We start from the raw sequence: 8,465 nt of genomic DNA on the forward strand, positions 1-8,465 counted from the left end.
ATAAGATTGAGTCTGACATTCCCGCCCTTTAGAGCAGTGTATTCCAGATTCTAACCACTTGCTGAGGAATGGCCACTCCTGTTCCTATGTATAAAGGCAGAGAAACACGGGATCAATTCCTGCCTCACTCACAACCTTGCTAAATATAGCACCGTCATTCTATTCTCGTGACACAAGCTCCTGAAGCGTAGTCCAGCTGTTGAGGTTAAAGCTCTGGTTATGTTCCCAACAATGTTACTGGCACAGCGTTTCCGTAGTGTAGTGGTTATCACGTTCGCCTCACACGCGAAAGATCCCCGGTTCGAAACCGGGCGGAAACATTATGCAAACGTGTTCAATTAATGATTAGATAAAATTAAATCATTCATATTATTGGTTCAATATTAACAGAGTGCAGTGTCTCACGATGCTGGTCCATTTTCTGATTTCTCTCTACAGTTCTGTTCACACTCAAATTCTACACAGTGTCTCTCACTCCCTCCCGTTTCCAGCCCTGACGCTGGAGAAACAATATCTCAAAGCTGCACATTCCGTGCATTCAGGTCAGCTGTGAGAGATTATTAAAGGATCCTGCCACGCCACCACGCTTCATAACAGAAAATTAAAGCCACAAACAAACCCATCGAATAATCGCTCTTCCCCAGCTCCAGAGTGAGCGAGGGCCGGATAAGCCCAAACTTCCGCTCCCACACTCTCCAATCAGCCGCTGCCGGCGGAAAGCGGAGAATGCAGCATCAAACAGTGGTTTACCGCCCTTCACTGGGCTGCAAAATGCCACCGTTCGAGACAACGCTCACCGTACACCGAACAGCAGCCTCATAAGATGCTTCATCTCAGCTTCCTGACTTCGAGCCCCAGCTTGCACGAACACTTCTTCACTGGAAACACCATTAATTATCTGATTGCCACGTTTTGCATCATGAAAGTAATCCTTACCGATAATTATATAATCATAGAGGTTTACAGCATGGAAGGAGTCATTTAAGCCCATCGTATCTGCACCGGCCAACAAATGTCCAGTTTTAGGTGTGTCCCCCTGCACCTTATTGCATTTCATGTGCACATCTCAGAACTTGTTAAATGTGGTGAGAGTTTCTGCCTGCACCACACTTTCAGGCCGTGAGTTTGAGACCCCCACAAACATCTGCATGCAGAATGTTCACTTCAAATCCCCTTTAACCGTTACACTAATTTCTTTTAAATTATGCAGCCTGGTTGTTGACCACTCCACTATGTGAAATAGACCCTTTTAATCAACAATATCTAGGCCCCTCCTTTTTATTTACACCTTAATGCTGTCGCCCATCAGCCTCCTCTGTTCCAAGGAAAACAAACCCATCCTATCCAATCTGTCCTCAGAGCAAAGTTGCTCCACTCCCGGCAACATCTACGTAAATCTCCTTTGTACCCTCTCCAGCGTATTCACGTCCTTCCTTCAATGCGGTGACTAGAACTGCACGCAGTACTCCAGCTGTGGCCTAACCAGAATTGTATACATTTCTAGCAAAACCCACTTGCTGTTCTGTTCCTTGCTTCTGCCAATAAATGCAACCATTCCATATGACTTCTTAACCAACTTTTCCAACTAACCAGCTACCTTCAGGGATCTGTGGACAAGCAATCCCAGTTACCTTTGTTCCTCTACACTTCTCAATTTCATACCAGTTGATGTATATTCCCTTTCCTTGTTAGCCCTCCACAAATGCGCGATCTCTCACATCTCTGGATTAAATTCCATTTGCCACTGCTCTACCCCCTGATCAGTTGATTGATATCTTCCTGGAGTCTCCAGCTTTCTTCTTCATTATCAATCACACTGCCTATTTTAATAACACCTGAAAACTTCGTAATCATAACACCTATATTCAAGTTTAGTTCATTGATAAATAGCATAAAAAGCAATGGATCTGGCACTGAAAACTGTGGAACCCCACTGGAAACATCCTTCCAGTCACAAAAACACCCATCAAACATTACTCTTTGCTTCCTGCCTCTGAGCCAAATTTGGATCCAATTTGCCACTTCGCCCTGAATCACATGGGCTTTTACTTAGAAAATGCATAATCATTAAATGTTATCCTGCCTTCATGGGAAAAATTCATTTATTGACTGATGATCTTCATTTGCACAACTAAAGAAATGTTAACTGAAGGAGAGTCCTTAATTGAATAACTTAGCTGTGCTCTGCACTTTACCTCTGAATCCATAAACCATTTTGGACACTGTGCTTTAGAAGTCTGCTTCAAAATGTTCATTGCTGGTAACATGTACATGAGACGTTGGAAACAGTGAGATAGACTGTAGTGCAAGGGACTGCTTATTGTGAAACAGCAAAGAAAATATGCATTCTGGAAAAATAACATCGAAAAGAAGTGTGGCCCTAACAGCCAAAAAGAAGATGAAGTGCTGAGCCCTTCTCAGGAAAAACTTCTTTTCCCAAACATTTCTCTGACCGAATCTTCACAAAACAAAAATTATGCTTTTAAAGTCATTAAACCCGAATTTTCGTGCACCCAAATCTTCTGAATCAGATGCCTCTCGTTGTGCCGACTGAATCCATGTCCCTTTCAATATTCTGCTGACATGCACACTATTAAATGTGCCACTAACTTATAGAATCAAAGAATAAGGGAATGGTTGCAGCCCGTCGAGCCCATGCCATCTCTCAACAAGTCTCACTCCCCTGTCATTTACCCACAGCTGTGCAACTTTTTTTCATTCGGATATTGATCCAACTCCGTTTTGAAAGATAAGATTGAGTCTGACATTCCCGCCCTTTAGAGCAGTGTATTCCAGATTCTAACCACTTGCTGAGGAATGGCCACTCCTGTTCCTATGTATAAAGGCAGAGAAACACGGGATCAATTCCTGCCTCACTCACAACCTTGCTAAATGTAGCACCGTCATTCTATTCTCGTGACACAAACTCCAGAAGTGTAGTCCAGCTGTTGAGGTTAAAGCTCTGGTTATGTTCCCAACAATGTTACTGCAACATGGTTTCCGTAGTGTAGTGGTTATCACATTCGCCCCACACCCGAAATGTCCCCGGTTTGAAACCGGGCGGAAACATTATGCAAACGTGTTCAATTAATGATTAGATAAAATTAAATCATTCCTATCAGTGGTCCAATATTAACAGATTGCAGTGTCTCACGATGCTGTTCCATTTGCTGATTTCTCTCTGCAGTTCTGCACAAACTCAAATTCGACACAGTGTCTCTCACTCCCTCCCGTTTCCAGCCCTGACGTTGGAGAAACCATATCTCAAAGCTGCACATTCCGTGCATTCAGGTCAGCTGTGAGAGATTATTAAAGGATCCTGCCACGCCGCCACGCTTCACAACAGAAAATGAAAGCCACAAACAAACCCATCGACTAATCGCTCTTCCCCAGCTCCAGAGTGAATGAGGGCGGGACAAGCCCTCACTTCCGCTCCGACACTCTCCAATCAGCCGCTGCCGGCGCAATGCGGAGAATGCAGCATCAAACAGTGGTTTACCACCCTTCACTGGGCTGCAAAATGCCACCGTTCGAGACAACGCTCCCCGTACACCGAACAGCAGCCTCATAAGATGCTTCATCTCAGCTTCCTGAGTTCGAGCCCAAGCTTGCACGAAAACTTCTTCACTGGAAACACCATTAATTATCTGATTGCCACGTTTTGCATCATGAAAGTAATCCTAACTGATAATTATATCATCATAGAGGCTTACAGCATGGAAGGAGTCATTTAATCCCATCGTATCTGCACCGGGCAACAAATGCCCAAAGTGAGGTGTGCACACCTGCACCTTATTGCATTTCATGTGCACATCTAAGAACTTGTTAAATGTGGTGAGGCTTTCTGCCTGCACCACACTTTCAGGCAGTGAGTTTGAGACCCCACAAAGATCTGCATGCAGAATGTTCACTTCAAATCCCCTTTAACACTTACACTAATTACTTTTAAATTATGCAGCCTGGTTGTTGACCACTCCACTTTGTGAAATAGACCCTTTTAATCAACAATATCTAGGCCCCTCTTATTTTTATACACCTCAATGCTGTCGCCCATCAGCCTCCTCTGTTCCAAGGAAAACAATCCCATCCTATCCAATCTGTCATCATAGCAAAGTTGCTCCACTCCCGGCAACATCTACGTAAATCTCCTCTGTACCCTCTCCAGCGTATTCACGTTCTTCCTTCAATTCGGTGACCAGAACTGCACGGCTGTGTGGCCTAATCAGAATTTTATACAGTTCTAGCATAACCCACTTGCTGTTCTGTTCCTTGCTTCTGCCAATAAATGCAACCATTCCATATGACTTCTTAACCAACTTTTCCAACTGGCCAGCTACCTTCAGGGTTCTGTGGACAAGCAATCCCAGTTACCTTTGTTCCTCTACACTTCTCAATGTCATACCAGTTGATGTGTATTCCCTTTCCTTGTTAGCCCTCCACAAATGCGCGATCTCTCACATCTCTGGATTAAATTCCATTTGCCACTGCTCTACCCCCTTATCAGTTGATTGATATCTTCCTGGAGTCTCCAGCTTTCTTCTTCATTATCAACCACACTGCCTATTTTAATAACACCTGAAAATCTCGGAATCATAACATCTATATTCAAGTTTCGATCATTGATAAATACCATAAAAAGCAATGGATCTGGCACTGAAAACTGTGGAACCCCACTGGAAACATCCTTCCAGTCACAAAAACACCCATCAAACATTACCCTTTGCTTCCTGCCTCTGTGCCAAATTTGGATCCAATTTGCCACTTCGCCCTGAATCACATGGGCTTTTACTTAGAAAATGCATAATCATTAAATGTTATCCTGCCTTCATGGGCAAACATCATTAATTGACTGATGATCTTCATTTGCACAACTAAAGAAATGTTAACTGAAGGAGAATCGTTAATTGAATAACTTATCTGTGCTCTGCACTTTACCTCTGAATCCATAAACCATTTTGGACACTGTGCTTTAGAAGTCTGTTTAAAAATGTTCCTTGCTGGTAACATGTACATGGGACGTTGGAAACAATGAGATAGACTGTAGTGCAAGGGACTGGTTATTGTGACACAGCAAAGAAAATATACATTCTGGAAGAATACCATCGAAAGGAAGTGTGGCCCTAACAGCCAAAAAGAAGATGAAGTGCTGAGCCCTTTTCAGCAAAAAATTCTTTTCCCAAACATTTCTCTGACCGAATCTTCACAAAACAAAAATGATGCTTTTAAAGTCATTAAACCCGAATTTACGTGCACCCGAATCTTCTGAATCAGATGCCTCTCGTTGTGCCGACTGAATCCATGTCCCTTTCAATATTCTGCTGACATGCACACTATTAAATGTGCCACTAACTTATAGAATCAAAGAATAAGGGAATGGTTGCAGCCCGTCGAGCCCATGCCAACTCTCAACAAGTCTCACTCCCCTGTCATTTACCCACAGCTGTGCAATTTTTTTCAGTCGGATACTTATACAACTCCCTTTTGAAAGATAAGATTGAGTCTGACTCCACCGCCCTTTGGAGCAGTGTGTTCCAGATTCTAACCACTTGCTGAGGAATGGCCACTCCTGTTCCTATGTATAAAGGCAGAGAAACACGGGATCAATTCCTGCCACACGAACAACCTTGCTAAATATAGCACCGTTATTCGATTCTCGTGACACAAGCTCCAGAAGTGTAGTCCAGCTGTTGAGGTTAAAGCTCTGGTTATGTTCCCAACAATGTTACTGCAACAGCGTTTCCGTAGTGTAGTGTTTATCACATTCGCCTAACACGCGAAAGGTCCCCGGTTCGAAACCGGGAGGAAATATTATGCAAACATGTTCAATTAATGACAAGATAAAATTAAATCATTCATATTAGTGGTTCAATGTTAACAGAGTGCAGTGTCTCACGATGCTGTTCCATTTGCTGATTTCTCTCTGCAGTTCTGTTCACACTCAAATTCTACACAGTGTCTCTCACTCCCTGACGCTGGAGAAACCATATCTCAAAGCTGCACATTCCGTGCATTCAGGTCAGCTGTGAGAGATTATTAAAGGATCCTGCCACGCCACCACGCTTCACAACAGAAAATTAAAGCCACAAACAAACCAATCGACTAATCGCTCTTCCCCAGCTCCAGATTGAGTGAGGGCGGGACAAGCCCTAACTTCCGCTCCCACACTCTCCAATCAGCCGCTGCCGGCGGAAAGCGGAGAATGCAGCATCAAACAGCGATTTACCGCCCTTCACTGGGCTGCAAAATGCCACCGTTCGAGACAACGCTCCCCGTACACCGAACAGCAGCCTCATAAGATGCTTCATCTCAGCTTCCTGAGTTCGAGCCCCAGCTTGCACGAACACTTCTTCACTGGAAGCACCATTAATTATCTGATTGCCACGTTTTGCATCATGAAAGTAATCCTAACCGATAATTATATAATCATAGAGGTTTACAGCATGGAAGGAGTCATTTAAGCCCATCGTATCTGCACCGGCCAACAAATGCCCAGTTTTAGGTGTGTACCCTGCACCTTATTGCATTTCATTTGCACATCTAAGAACTTGTTAAATGTGGTGAGGGTTTCTGCCTGCACCACACTTACAGGCAGTGAGTTTGAGACCCCCACAAACATCTGCATGCAGAATGTTCACTTCAAATCCCCTTTAACCCTTACACTAATTACTTTTAAATTATGCAGCCTGGTTGTTGACCACTCCACTCTGTGAAATAGACCCTTTTAATCAACAATATCTAGGCCCCTCCTATTTTTACACACCTCAATGCTGTCGCCCATCAGCCTCCTCTGTTCCAAGGAAAACAAACCCATCCTATCCAATCTGTCCTCATAGCAAAGTTGCTCCACTCCCGGCACCATCTACGTAAATCTCCTCTGTACCCTCTCCAGTGTATTCACGTTCTTCCTTCAATGCGGTGACCAGAACTGCACGCAGTACTCCAGCTGTGGCCTAACCAGAATGTTATACAGTTCTAGCATAACCACTTGCTGTTCTGTTCCTTGCTTCAGCCAATAAATGCAACCATTCCATATGACTTCTTAACCAACTTTTCCAACTGGCCAGCTACCTTCAGGGATCTGTGGACAAGCAATCCCAGTTACCTTTGTTCCTCTACACTTCTCAATGTCATACCAGTTGATGTGTATTCCCTTTCCTTGTTAGCCCTCCACAAATGCGCGATCTCTCACATCTCTGGATTAAATTCCATTTGCCACTGCTCTACCCCCTTATCAGTTGATTGTATCTTCCTGGAGTCTCCAGCTTTCTTCTTCATTATCAACCACACTGCCTATTTTAATAACACCTGAAAACATCGTAATCATAACACCTATATTCAAGTTTAGATCATTGATAAATACCATAAAAAGCAGTGGATCTGGCACTGAAAACTGTGGAACCCCACTGGAATCATCCTTCCAGTCACAAAAACACCCATCAAACATTAAACTTTTACTTCCTGCCTCTGAGCCAAATTTGGATCCAATTTGCCACTTCGCCATGAATCACATGGGCTTTTACTTAGAAAATGCATAATCATTAAATGTTATCCTGCCTTCATGGGAAAACATCATTAATTGACTGATGATCTTCATTTGCACAACTAAAGAAATGTTAACTGAAGGAGAGTCCTTAATTGAATAACTTATCTGTGCTCTGCACTTTACCTCTGAATCCATAAACCATTTTGGACACTGTGCTTTAGAGGTCTGGTTCAAAATGTTCATTGCTGGTAACATGTACATGAGACGTTGGAAACAGTGAGATAGACTGTAGTGCAAGGGACTGGTTATTGTGAAACAGCAAAGAAAATATCCATCTGGAAGAATACCATCGAAAAGAAGTGTGGCCCTAACAGCAAAAAAGAAGATGAAGTGCTGAGCCCTTTTCAGCAAAAAATTCTTTTCCCAAACATTTCTCTGACCGAATCTTCACAAAACAAAAATGATGCTTTTAAAGTCATTAAACCCGAATTTTCTTGCACCCGAATCTTCTGAATCAGATGCCTCTCGTTGTGCCGACTGAATCCATGTCCCTTTCAATATTTTGCTCACATGCACACTATTAAATGTGCCACTAACTTATAGAATCAAAGAATAAGGGAATGGTTGCAGCCCGTCGAGCCCATGCCAACTCTCAACAAGTCGCACTCCAATGTCATTTACCCACAGCTGTGCAATTTTTTTCATTGGAATACTTATCCAACTCCGTTTTGAAAGATAAGATTGCGTCTGACTCCACCGCCCTTTAGAGCAGTGTATTCCAGATTCTAACCACTTGCTGAGGAATGGCCACTCCTGTTCCCATGTATAAAGGCAGAGAAACACGGGATCAATTCCTGCCACACTCACAACCTTGCAAAATATCGCACCGTTATTCTATTCTCCTGACACAAGCTCCAGAAGTGTCGTCCAGCTGTTGAGGTTAAAGCTCTGGTTATGTTCCCAACAATGTTACTGCCACAGC

General features: G+C 43.3%; 2 non-coding genes across 2 annotated transcripts; both read left to right on the forward strand.

Annotated features, from left to right (window-relative positions):
- Positions 1–247: 247 nt before the first annotated feature.
- Positions 248–320, forward strand: trnav-cac (transfer RNA valine (anticodon CAC)). Its single transcript has one exon. It is a non-coding gene; the product is annotated as a tRNA-Val (tRNA).
- Positions 321–5,735: 5,415 nt separating this feature from the next.
- trnav-aac (transfer RNA valine (anticodon AAC)) lies at positions 5,736–5,808 on the forward strand. The gene has a single exon. It is a non-coding gene; the product is annotated as a tRNA-Val (tRNA).
- Positions 5,809–8,465: the final 2,657 nt, after the last annotated feature.

This window comes from Pristiophorus japonicus, chromosome 3, assembly GCF_044704955.1.
Source record: "Pristiophorus japonicus isolate sPriJap1 chromosome 3, sPriJap1.hap1, whole genome shotgun sequence".
Taxonomy (NCBI): domain Eukaryota; kingdom Metazoa; phylum Chordata; class Chondrichthyes; family Pristiophoridae; genus Pristiophorus; species Pristiophorus japonicus.